The sequence below is a fragment of the Lolium rigidum genome, chromosome 2, assembly GCF_022539505.1.
Source record: "Lolium rigidum isolate FL_2022 chromosome 2, APGP_CSIRO_Lrig_0.1, whole genome shotgun sequence".
Taxonomy (NCBI): domain Eukaryota; kingdom Viridiplantae; phylum Streptophyta; class Magnoliopsida; order Poales; family Poaceae; genus Lolium; species Lolium rigidum.
The window spans coordinates 227,479,791-227,493,226 of NC_061509.1; the positions used below are offsets into that span (position 1 = coordinate 227,479,791).

At 43.0% G+C, this 13,436-nt stretch overlaps 1 non-coding gene across 1 annotated transcript; it reads left to right on the forward strand.

Annotated features, from left to right (window-relative positions):
• Positions 1 to 81, forward strand: TRNAL-AAG. The gene has a single exon. It is a non-coding gene; the product is annotated as a tRNA-Leu (tRNA).
• Positions 82 to 13,436: the final 13,355 nt, after the last annotated feature.

Sequence of the window (13,436 nt, forward strand, 5' to 3'; positions counted from 1 at the left end):
GTTGAGATGGCCGAGTTGGTCTAAGGCGGCAGATTAAGGGTCTGTTCCGAAAGGGCGTGGGTTCAAATCCCACTCTCAACATTAATCTTTTTTGCGACACGCCTTTTTCCCGTTTAATTTAAACAGTCCTCGCTACTGTATTAGGCCAGGGGAGCGCCTACTCACCGCTTTAAGCGGGAGCGAACGTGAGCTCCGCTCCAACTAACCTCCCGTGGGCTGGGCCCATTTACTTTGTCTTTGCTTTGTCTACGTGACAAGTGACAACAATCCAGCATGAGTATACTTTGGTTTAAAATCCAAACAAAATCGAAACAAAATCGAAAACGGAACAAAATTCAAAATGAACAAATTTAAAAATTGAACGATTTTTAAAAACAAACAAATTTCAAAATTGAGCAAATTTCAAGAACAGAATTCAAACCGAACGAATTTCAAAATCGAACGATTTTTAAAAACGAACAATTTTCAAAATTGAACAAATTTCGAATTTCAAAAAGTTCGAACTAAAAATATTACAAAATTAAAATGGTCCAAAATGACAAATTTCATATTTAAAAATGTTCAAATTTTGAAAAAAAATTGAAATTCAAACTTGTACAAAAAAAATTGTTCAAAACAGAAAAATGTTCAAATTTGAAAAATGTTCAAGTTGGAAAATGTTCAATTTCTTTAAAAAAAATTAAAATTTTTGACATGCAAAACCAACGAAAAACGAAATAAAAAACCGAGAAAAAACATACCCAGAAACCTAAACAAAAACCGACTGATGTGCTAATGGGCCGGCCCAACATTCACCGCCCTGTGCGGAGCCCCAGTTAGCTCCCGCAATAAGCGGCGAATAGGAATCGCCTTAGGCCAGACAGATTCGGTTTTTTTCTTTCTTCCATCGGAGAGAGGTTATTAGTAGGGAGTCAGACCGATTCAGTTTGAGGCCCAATTTCTACGGCCTACACTGCTCCTGCGTTCCATACTTCCATTGTCCAACCGGAGATTCCCTATCAGGCCGGGCCCATTGGCTCCATACATCATTTTCCTATTTTCTATATATAAAATTTAGGGTGTGTATATACTCCCTCGATACCACTATGAGAAGACCAAGCTTGACCAACCTTTGTGAAGGTCTCATTCCGCGTGCTAGTGATGCTCCGCATGACGCGTGTCTCTCCGAAGTAAGGGAATCTCTAGCGGGGCGATGGCGATCCATTTTGGTCCGTTTGGCTCGGTTCGTGATAAAATTTGGGTCGCGGTCCGTTTAGGTCGGGTGTGTCCCTAGTGGCCTGACGCATGTTGCCTTCCTCCACCCGATGTCAAGGATTGATGTTCTGTCTCTAACAGCGATGGAACGTTAATGGCGGCGGTGGTAAACCGTATACATATTGGTATGGAGTAGTACTCCACCCAATACTATACCTTCTTATGTATACACACTTTTTTTTTGCACAAAGAGTATACACGCTTGTGAGAGCTATATCTCATCTATATAAATAAGCAACATGAGCCTAGGAGGGTATCATTTTCACCTAGTCTTTCAACATGGTATCAGAGCGAACCTTTTCCATGACCTAGTAGTCGTCGAAATTGATCTATAAAATTTTTGCAGTCGCCGTAGGTTCTCCCCTTGCCGCCGCCACCCTACAAATCGAAAACCTATCTTCAAAAACTTTCCACCGCTGGTAACTGTGCCCACAGGATTCGCCGCCACCGCCCAAAAAAACCCAGAAAAACCGCACCAAGCACCTTTCGTGGCAGCCATGGCGTCCTCCTCGTCATCGCTCCCATTGTCGAGTCTTCTCGGCTTTCCTCCCTCCCAAAAAATGACTCGGGAAAATTTCATCTTCTAGAAAACCCTAGTCTTTTAGCCCCTCCGTGGTGCTCAGGTCCTCGGCTTGCTCGATGGTACCGACGTCACGCCTGTGAAAACCCTAGAAGTTGAAGATGATAAAATCGAGAAGTTCACAGTCCCCAATCCCGCCTATGCTGCGTGGATCACCCCGGACGCCACGGTGCACAGGTTCCTTGTGAATTCGTTGTCGCCGGAACTCCTTGCCCACATTATTGGGCTTGAGACCACCGTCGATGTCTAGAGCGTCATCACCAACATGTTCTCCTCGGCATCGCGGACGAAGATCAACCACCTCCCCACTGCTCTCAATATATAACATGAAGAAGCACGACATGACCATTCCAGATTGGTTTGCCAAGATGTAGGGCTTCTCCTCTGAGCTTGCTGCCGTTGGCAAACCCATCACGGAAGTTGAGATGGTCGGGTACATTGTTAATGGCCTAGATGGATCCTATAACTCGCTTGCCTCCACCATTTATGCCAACCCCGGTCTACCTCTCGAAGATTTATTTGGTCAAATTAGTTCTCACGATATGCGCTAGAATATGCTTGCCGAAACATGTCACGAGACTGCCTTCACTCCATCGGCTAATGCCGCTCGTCGTGGCCGTGTTGACTCTCCTCGTGGGCGGTCTCTTGATCGTGGTAATCGTGGTTCCCGCGGTGACCTCCATGATGCTGATTGTTGTGAAGTATTGTCCAAGGACGATGCCATGATGATTGGGAACGACGTGATTGATCGTGATGATGGTGACCGATGCCACGATGACGGTGGACATCGCCATGATGATGACTACCGCGGTCTTCGCCGCGATGATGATTACCGCGGTCTTCGCTGCGATGATGATGAACACGTCCGTCACTACGATGATGATGATCGGGGGCGCCATCGTGATGATGGTGGTCACGGGTGCCGTCGTGATCTTGGTCGTGCCCTGATACGTCTCCAACGTATCTATAATTTCTGATGTTCCATGCTTGTTTTATGACAATACCTACATATTTTGTTCACACTTTATATCGTTTTGATGCATTTTCTGGAACTAACCTATTGACGAGATGCCGAAGTGCCAGTTCCTGTTTTCTGCTGTTTTTGGTTTTAGAAATCCTAGTAAGGAAATATTCTCGGAATCGGACGAAATCAACGCCCAGTACCTTATTTTCACCGGAAGCTTCCAGAGCATCGAAGAAGTACCAGAGAGGAGCCAGGGGGGCCCCACACGCCAGGGCGGCGCGACCAAGGGGTGGGGCGCGCCCCCTTAGTGTGTGGGCCCACCAGGGCCCCTCCGAGGCTCCCCTTTCGCCTATAAAGTCTCCCTGACCTAAAACCTCGAGACGAATAAGCCACGGTACGAGAAAATTTCCAGAGCCGCCGCCATCGCGAAGCCAAGATCTGGGGGACAGGAGTCTCTGTTCCGGCACGCCGCCGGGACGGGGAAGTGCCCCCGGAAGGCTTCTCCATCGACACCACCACCATCTCCATCAACACTGCTGCTCCCATGATGAGGAGGGAGTAGTTCTCCATCGAGGCTAAGGGCTGTACCGGTAGCTATGTGGTTAATCTCTCTCCTATGTACTTCAATACAATGATCTCATGAGCTGCCTTACATGATTGAGATTCATATGAGCTTTGTATCGCTACTAGTCTATGTGCTACTCATGTGATGTTATTAAAGTAGTCTATTCCTCCTGCATGGTGTAATGGTGACAGTGTATGCATCGTGTGGTTCTTGTCGTAGATTATGATCATAATCTCTTGTAGGTTATGGAGTTGATTATCGCTATGATAGTATTGATGTGATTTATTCCCCCTTCATAGTGTAAAGGTGACAGTGTGTATGCTATGTTAGTACTCGGTCTATTTTGCAAAGATCTATTATGCTCTAAGGTTACTTAAATATGAATGCTGAATGTTGTGGCGCTTGTTAACTCCGGCTTGTGGGAGCTCTTGTAGCCCTACACAACGACTGGTGTTTGTCATCCAACAAAAGAGTGTATGTAGCACAAATGAGAGAAGTTATTATTTATTATGCGATCAATGTTGAGAGTGTCCACTAGTGAAAGTATGATCCCTAGGCCTTGTTTCCAATACCGCAAACACCGCTTATTTATCGTTCGTTGCATGTTTACTCGTTGTCATATTTTATTCAGATTGCTATTACCACTCATATACATCCATACTACTTGTATTTCACTATCTCTTCGCCGAACTAGTGCACCTATACATCTGACAAGTGTATTAGGTGTGTTGGGGACACAAGAGACTTCTTGTATCGTGATTGCGGGGTTGCTTGAGAGGGATATCTTTGACCTCTTCCTCCCCGAGTTCGATAAACCTTGGGTGATCCACTTAAGGGAAAACTTGCTGTTGTTCTACAAACCTCTGCTCTTGGAGGCCCAACACCGTCTACGGGAAAAGAAGCGTGAGTAGACATCAAGCTATTTTCACGGCGCCGTTGCCGGGGAGGTAAGGTAAAAGGTATTCACATCCTCCGACTACTAAGTTATTTCTTAGCATTGTTGCCGGTGTGTGAGTGCTCGAAGCTATTTCCTTTAGATCCTGCAATTGCATCTTTTGGTTTCTTGTTTACACTAGTTAGGCATAATGGAAAGTAACAATCACTACAAAGGAAAACAATTTTTTTGACAAATCACTTTCGTCATATTAAGGCCAATTTTCGTCAAGGATTACTTCGCGGTGACAAAATTTGATCGTCATGGGGTTCGTCAAGGAAGCTCCGTCATAAAATATCGGGGGTGACGGTATGCATTTTTTCGTCAACGTCAAATGTTTGATGGTGACGACCTGCAAATTCGTCAACATCAAAGGTTCATTGTTGACAGACAGGTTTGTCACGAAAAATTGCAACTTTCGTCAATATCTAAATCTTGCGAAGTTTCTGATTGGTCCAAAAAAAGCATACGTGGCCTTACATGTGGGTCCCATTTGGCTTCTGACAACATGGGTCCGATGGCGCTGACATGTATATCTGTCATGTGGGACCGGCATGGTGCTGACTGGTGGGACCCACAAAATATTATGACAAGTCTGGACCCACAATATTCTGACCGGTGGGATCCACAAAATTCAGACAAGTGGGACCAGGTTGTTGCCGACATATGGGTCCCAATAATGCTGACTGGTGGGACCCACAAATTCTGACAAGTGGGACCAGAAATTGGTGCCACGTGGTTTCATTTAACAGTGACGTTGTGACATTTTCCGTCACCTTTTGAATTTGATGAAATTTGAGAGCATTTGAATTATTTGCGAAATTTGGGGAACAAAAAAACTGGCGAAATATCAAAAAGTAGACAATAAATATCATACTTAAATGGTGGCACAAGAAGTATATATGTCTCTCACGAACCGAAAGATTCATAAGAAAATTACAATTGGAACACAAAGAAATTAAAAGACCTATGATTAATAATGTTGTAGGACGGTGGTGCAATAGATTAGTTGCCCCGGGATTGAGACATGGATGGTGGCTGGGATGTCCTCAAGAGCAAATTAAGCACGGCATCCATTTACGTCGACCTCTTTTCATAAGCCGAGTCTTTTCTTCTTGGGCTTTCTTCACGGCTTCAAGTTCTTCCTCCTCGCTTCTTCCCGATGTCTTCAAATTTTTCATCTTGTTCTTGCAGTCTTGCTCGCATCTCACCGTGGTACGTTTCAGCTGCTCGTATGGAGTTCCGCTCTTGATCCGCGGTCTTTGTTGTAGCTCTTGGATGCGTGTAGGCGAGACGGAAGACTTCCCGGAACTTGTTGCGACGCCCAATCTTGGTAGGAATGTCTTGTTGCAGGTGGTGGATGGGCTTTTCTCGCTCAGAACTAGCTGAACAATTTGCAAATCAGTCAAATCAGGTTCATCTTCATTGCGTGGCGCCGCTTTTTTGCCACCATTTGATCCTGCATAAAGATTACAATCATTGCATGGACAACATACAAAACTGGATTATATTATATTGTGCTAATAAGAAATATTTCTTACATATGCACTTTTTGCTTCAGCACTCATAATGTTATCCTTGTTAGTGTGTGTGATTCTAAAAAATTCAATTGGAGAGGTTTCTTCTTCCTGTTGCTTAGCCTTCTGCTTGAAAAAATGTAGAATGCACATTACCATTGTACACTGTGTATGACAGAAGTATGAACTGTATTGGGAAATTCAGAACACTTACTAGATGTTCCCAGTGAGCAACATAGCTTCGAGATCCAGTGGTATGGAACTGTTTCACGGCTTCTCTGTTCTTTCCATTTATTACACACAGTCCCTATGTTCGGTACATGCATTTTATTTATCCGGATCGGAGAAATGTAAGAATTCGATAGTCTGTTATTGAAATGAATAACGTTTATGTACCCGGTACTTCTCATCAAACCATCTTTTCACCAGTTCTTTCCAGCTTTTCTCTTCTACATGACCTGGCTTCTTGAGATATGCTTGCTCCAGGTGTGAGATTTTTAATTTTCGGCCAATACTCCTTTTTAAGCCTATATCGGAACTGCCGAATACTAACTTGCAGCATATCGGTGCACACATCTTGAGCCACCTCATCATTTTTGTCCATATTAAACTTTCCCCGCAAAATAGTGATGCATTAATCGGTAGATTCTTAGATAGTTGATCATGTAGCATACTAATTAGGTTAAACCAAGATTGTACAGGACTCACCGCTACTGTACTTATAGCATGAGGAATGACATGTTTGAGAGTTGCATCTTTCTTGTACTGTGTCCAGTGTGTTGCAAGCGGCATTTTTTCACGGATGTGAATACTGATACGTCTCCAACGTATCGATAATTTCTTATGTTCCATGCTACATTATTGATGATATCTACATGTTTTATGCACACTTTATGTCATATTCGTGCATTTTCTGGAACTAACCTATTAACAAGATGCCGAAGTGCCGGTTCTCGTTTTCTGCTGTTTTTGGTTTCGAAATCCTAGTAACGAAATATTCTCGGAATCGGACGAAATCAGCGCCCGGGTTCCTATTTTTCCCGGAACCATCCGGAACACCCGAGAGCCGCCGAGGGAAGCCCCGGGGGCCCCACACCACACCCCGGCGCGGCCGGAGGGGGGCTGCGCCGCCCTATGGTGTGGTGGCCCCGAGCCCCTCCGAGGCTGCCCTTCCGCCTATTTAAAGCCTCCGTTGCGAAAACCCTATTACGTTGGACGAAACCCACGAAACCTTCCGGAGCCGCCGCCATCGCGAAGCCAAGATCCGGGGGACAGAGTCTCGTTCCGGCACCCTGCCGGAGCGGGGAAGTGCCCCGGAAGGCTTCTCCATCGACACCGCTGCCATCTTCACCGCCATCTTCATCACCGCTGCTGCTCCCATGAGAAGGGAGTAGTTCTCCATCGAGGCTCGGGGCTGTACCGGTAGCTATGTGGTTCATCTCTCTCCTATGTGCTTCAATACAATAATCTCATGAGCTGCCTTACATGATTGAGATTCATATGATGATGCTTGTAATCTAGATGTCATTGTGCTAGTCAAGTGAGTTTTACTTATGTGATCTCCGGAGACTCCTTGTCCCACGTGTGTAAAGGTGACGAGTGTGTGCACCGTGTGGGTCTCTTAGGCTATATTTCACGGAATACTTATTCACCGTTATGAATGGCATAGTGAAGTGCTTATTTATATCTCTTTATGATTGCAATGTGTTTTGTATCACAATTTATCTATGTGCTACTCTAGTGATGTTATTAAAGTAGTTTTATTCCTCCTACACGGTGTAATGGTGACGGTGTGTGCACTCGTGTTAGTACTTGGCGTAGGCTATGATTATGATCTCTTGTAGATTATGAAGTTAACTATTGCTATGATGGTATTGATGTGATCTATTCCTCCTACATGGCGTGAAGGTGACAGTGTGCATGCTAAGTTAGTACTTGGTTTAGTCGTGTCGATCTTTCTTGCACTCTAAGGTTATTTAAATATGAACATCTAATTGTGGAGCTTGTTAACTCCGGCATTGAGGGTTCGTGTAATCCCACGCAATGTGTTCATCATCCAACAAGAGAGTGTAGAGTATGCATTTATCTATTCTGTTATGTGATCAAAGTTGAGAGTGTCCACTAGTGAAAGTCTATTCCCTAGGCCTTGTTCCTAAATACTGCTATCACTTGCTTGTTACTTGTTTTACTCGAATTACTACCGTTGCGTTACTACTGCATGTTTACTTCCTGCAATATTACTACCATCAACCGCACGCCAGGCGAGCTATTTTCACGGCGCCGTACTACTGCTCATATTCATTCATACCACTTGTATTTCACTATCTCTTCGCCGAACTAGTGCACCTATTAGGTGTGTTGGGGACACAAGAGACTTCTTGCTTTGTGGTTGCAGGGTTGCTTGAGAGGGATATCTTTGACCTCTTCCTCCCTGAGTTCGATAAACCTTGGGTGATCCACTTGAGGGAAACTTGCTGCTGTTCTACAAACCTCTGCTCTTGGAGGCCCAACACTGTCTACAAGAATTGAGGAGAAGCTGTTGGAAAATGCTATGGAAAATTCTAAGCTTGGGGAAGCTGGCTTTGAACACTATTGTTGCTAATGCTTTGAACACTATTGTTGCTAATGCTATGGAAAATTCTAAGCTTGGGGAAGCTGGCTTTGATGAGCATGATATTTTTAGTCCCCCAAGCATTGAGGAGAAAATTTACTTTGATGATACTATGCCTCCTATATTTGATGATGAGAATAATAATGATAGCTACTTTGTTGAATTTGCTCCCACTACAACTAATAAAATTGATTATGCCTATGTGGGGAGTAATAATTTTATGCATGAGACTCATGATAAGAATGCTTTATGTGATAGTTATATTGTTGAGTTTGCTCATGATGCCACTGAAAATTATTATGAGAGAGGAAAATATGGTTGTAAAAATTTTCATGTTACTAAAACACCTCTCTATGTGCTGAAATTTTTGAAGCTACACTTGTTTTATCTTCCTATGCTTGTTACTTTGCTCTTCATGAACTTGTTTATTTACAAGATTCCTATGCATAGGAAGCATGTTAGACTTAAATGTGTTTTGAATTTGCCTCTTGATGCTCTCTTTTGCTTCAACTTCTATTTCTTGCGAGTGCATCATTAAAACTGTTGAGCCCATCTTAATGGCTATAAAGAAAGAACTTCTTGGGAGATAACCCATGTGTTTTTTTACTACAGTACTTTGTTTTATATTTGTGTCTTGGAAGTTGTTTACTACTGTAGCAACCTCTCCTTATCATGTTTTTGTTCCAAGTAAAGTTTCTATGTTAAAGTTGATGTTATATTTGGGATCGCTGCGCAGAAACAGCATTCGTTGTCTGTCACGAATTCTGCCACAAGTCTCTGTAGAAAATTCTAAAAAATCTGCCAATTTACGAGCGTGATCCTCGGATATGTACGCAACTTTCATTAGTTTTGAGTTTTTCCATTTGAGCAAGTCTGGTGCCATTTTAAAATTCGTCTTTACTGAACTGTTCTGTTTTGACAGATTCTGCCTTTTATTTCGCATTGCCTCTTTTGCTATGTTGGATGAATTTCTTTGATCCATTAATGTCCAGTAGCTTTGTGCAATGTCCAGAAGTGTAAAGAATGTTTGTGTCACCTCTGAATATGTGAATTTTTATTATGCACTAACCCTCTAATGAGTTTGCTTGAAGTTTGGTGTGAAGGAAGTTTTCAAGGGTCAAGAGAGGAGTATGATATACTATGATCAAGAGGAGTGAAAGCTCTAAGCTTGGGGATGCCCCCGTGGTTCATCCCTGCATATTTTAAGAAGACTCAAGCGTCTAAGCTTGGGGATGCCCAAGGCATCCCCTTCTTCATCGACAACATCATCACGTTCCTCCCCTGAAACTATATTTTTATTCAGTCACATCTTATGTACTTTACTTGGAGCGTCTGTTTGTTTTTATTTTTGTTTTGTTTGAATAAGTTCATCCTTGTGTGGGAGAGAGACACGCTCCGCTGGTTCATATGAACACATGTGTTCTTAGCTTTTAATGTTCATGGCGAAGGTTGAAACTGCTTCGTTAATTGTTATATGGTTGGAAACAGAAAATGCTACATGTAGTAATTGGTAGAATGTCATGAATAATTTGATACTTGGCAATTGTTATGCTCATGTTTAAGCTCTTGCATCATATACTTTGCACCTATTAATGAAGAAATACATAGAGCTTGCTAAAATTTGGTTTGCACAATTGGTCTCTCTAAAGTCTAGATAATTTCTAGTATTGGGTTGAACAACAAGGAAGACGGTGTAAAGTCTTATAATGTTTACAATATGTCTTTTATGTGAGTTTTGCTGCACCGGTTCATCCTTGTGTTTGTTTCAAATAACCTTGCTAGCCTAAACCTTGTATCGAGAGGGAATACTTCTCATGCATCCAAAATCCTTGAGCCAACCACTATGCCATTTGTGTCCACCATACCTACCTACTACATGGTATTTCTCCGCCATTCCAAAGTAAATTGCTTGAGTGCTATCTTTAAACAATTCAAAAGTTATTACCTCTTATTTGTGTCAATGTTTTATAGCTCATGAGGAAGTATGTGGTGTTTATCTTTCAATCTTGTTGGGCAACTTTCACCAATGGACTAGTGGCTTCATCCGCTTATCCAATAATTTTGCAAAAAGAGCTGGCAATGGGATTCCCGGTCCCAAATTAATTAACAAAAATAGACACTCCTCCATGGTATGTGATTGTTGGATGGCACCCGAAGGATTCGGTTAGCCATGGCTTGAGAAAGCAAAGGTGGGGAGGAGTGTCATCATAATAAAACTAAAATAAAAAGGCACTCCTTCATGGTATGAGATTGTTGGCGGGCACCCGAGGATTCGGTTAGCCATGGTTTGTGAAAGAAAGGTTGGAAGGAGTGCCACCCAAAAATAAAATAAAATGGGAGCCGCTCTTTGAAGGTTTGTCTGGCAAGGGGGTTAGAGTACCCGCTACCATTCGTTGACAACAACAAACACCTCTCAAAACTTTATTTTTATGCTCTCTTCATGTTTTCAAAATAAAGGCTCTAGCACAAATACAGCAATCGATGCTTTCCTCTTTGAAGGACCTTTCTTTTACTTTTATGTTGAGTCAGTTTACCTATCTCTCTCCACCTTAAGAAGCAAACACTTGTGTGAACTGTGCATTGATTCCTACATACTTGCATATTGCACTTGTTATATTACTCTATGTTGACAATATCCATGAGATATACATGTTATAAGTTGAAAGCAACCGCTGAAACTTAATCTTCCTTTGTGTTGCTTCAATACCTTTACTTTGATTTATTGCTTTATGAGTTAACTCTTATGCAAGACTTATTGATGCCTGTCTTGAAAGTGCTATTCATGAAAAGTCTTTGCTTTATGATTCACTTGTTTACTCATGTCATTACCATTGTTTTGATCGCTGCATTCATTACATATGTTTACAAATAGTATGATCAAGATTATGATGGCATGTCACTTCAGAAATTATCTTTGTTATCGTTTTACCTGCTCGGGACGAGCAGAACTAAGCTTGGGGATGCTGATACGTCTCCAACGTATCGATAATTTCTTATGTTCCATGCTACATTATTGATGATATCTACATGTTTTATGCACACTTTATGTCATATTCGTGCATTTTCTGGAACTAACCTATTAACAAGATGCCGAAGTGCCGGTTCCGTTTTCTCGCTGTTTTTGGTTTCGAAATCCTAGTAACGAAATATTCTCGGAATCGGACGAAATCAACGCCCGGGTTCCTATTTTTCCCGGAACCATCCAGAACACCCGAGAGCCGCCAGAGGGAAGCCCTGGGGGCCCCACACCACACCCTGGCGCGGCCAGAGGGGGGGCTGCGCCGCCCTATGGTGTGGTGGCCCCAGGCCCCCTCCGAGGCTGCCCTTCCGCCTATTTAAAGCCTCCGTTGCGAAAACCCTATTACGTTGGACGAAACCCACAGAAACCTTCCAGAGCCGCCGCCATCGCGAAGCCAAGATCTGGGGGACAGGAGTCTCTGTTCCGGCACCCTGCCGGAGCGGGGAAGTGCCCCCGGAAGGCTTCTCCATCGACACCGCTGCCATCTTCACCGCCATCTTCATCACCGCTGCTTGCTCCCATGAGAAGGGAGTAGTTCTCCATCGAGGCTCGGGGCTGTACCGGTAGCTATGTGGTTCATCTCTCTCCTATGTGCTTCAATACAATAATCTCATGAGCTGCCTTACATGATTGAGATTCATATGATGATGCTTGTAATCTAGATGTCATTGTGCTAGTCAAGTGAGTTTTACTTATGTGATCTCCGGAGACTCCTTGTCCCACGTGTGTAAAGGTGACGAGTGTGTGCACCGTGTGGGTCTCTTAGGCTATATTTCACGGAATACTTATTCACCGTTATGAATGGCATAGTGAAGTGCTTATTTATATCTCTTTATGATTGCAATGTGTTTTGTATCACAATTTATCTATGTGCTACTCTAGTGATGTTATTAAAGTAGTTTTATTCCTCCTACACGGTGTAATGGTGACGGTGTGTGCACTCGTGTTAGTACTTGGCGTAGGCTATGATTATGATCTCTTGTAGATTATGAAGTTAACTATTGCTATGATGGTATTGATGTGATCTATTCCTCCTACATGGCGTGAAGGTGACAGTGTGCATGCTAAGTTAGTACTTGGTTTAGTCGTGTCGATCTTTCTTGCACTCTAAGGTTATTTAAATATGAACATCTAATTGTGGAGCTTGTTAACTCCGGCATTGAGGGTTCGTGTAATCCCACGCAATGTGTTCATCATCCAACAAGAGAGTGTAGAGTATGCATTTATCTATTCTGTTATGTGATCAAAGTTGAGAGTGTCCACCAGTGAAAGTCTATTCCCTAGGCCTTGTTCCTAAATACTGCTATCACTGCTTGTTCTTGTTTTACTCGAATTACTACTCGTTGCGTTACTACCGCATGTTTACTTCCTGCAATATTACTACCATCAACCGCACGCCGACGAGCTATTTTACGGCGCCGTACTCACTGCTCATATTCATTCATACCACTTGTATTTCACTATCTCTTCGCCGAACTAGTGCACCTATTAGGTGTGTTGGGGACACAAGAGACTTCTTGCTTTGTGGTTGCGGGGTTGCTTGAGAGGGATATCTTTGACCTCTTCCTCCCTGAGTTCGATAAACCTTGGGTGATCCACTTGAGGGAAACTTGCTGCTGTTCTACAAACCTCTGCTCTTGGAGGCCCAACACTGTCTACAAGAATAGAAGCACCCGTAGACATCAAATACCAACCTCGTTGCTCAGCTTTGCTGACTGGACATAATCCTTGGGTCTCCTGACACCAGGAGTGAATTCAATTGGCATCTTATTGCCACCATGTCTTCTTGTGTACTCATGTAGTCCATGGCCCATGGTACGTCTGCGTCCACCTCTCTTTCTCTTACTACCGTCAGATGTTGTCAATGTCTCTGAAATAAGAGATATGAAATGATTCTCTTTTATATGAAAATATGCGGTACAGTGTTTAGTTTTTACAAATTTTCATACCTTGCCGCTCAAAGTTTACAATTTGATTGTCCTCGGGAGATGA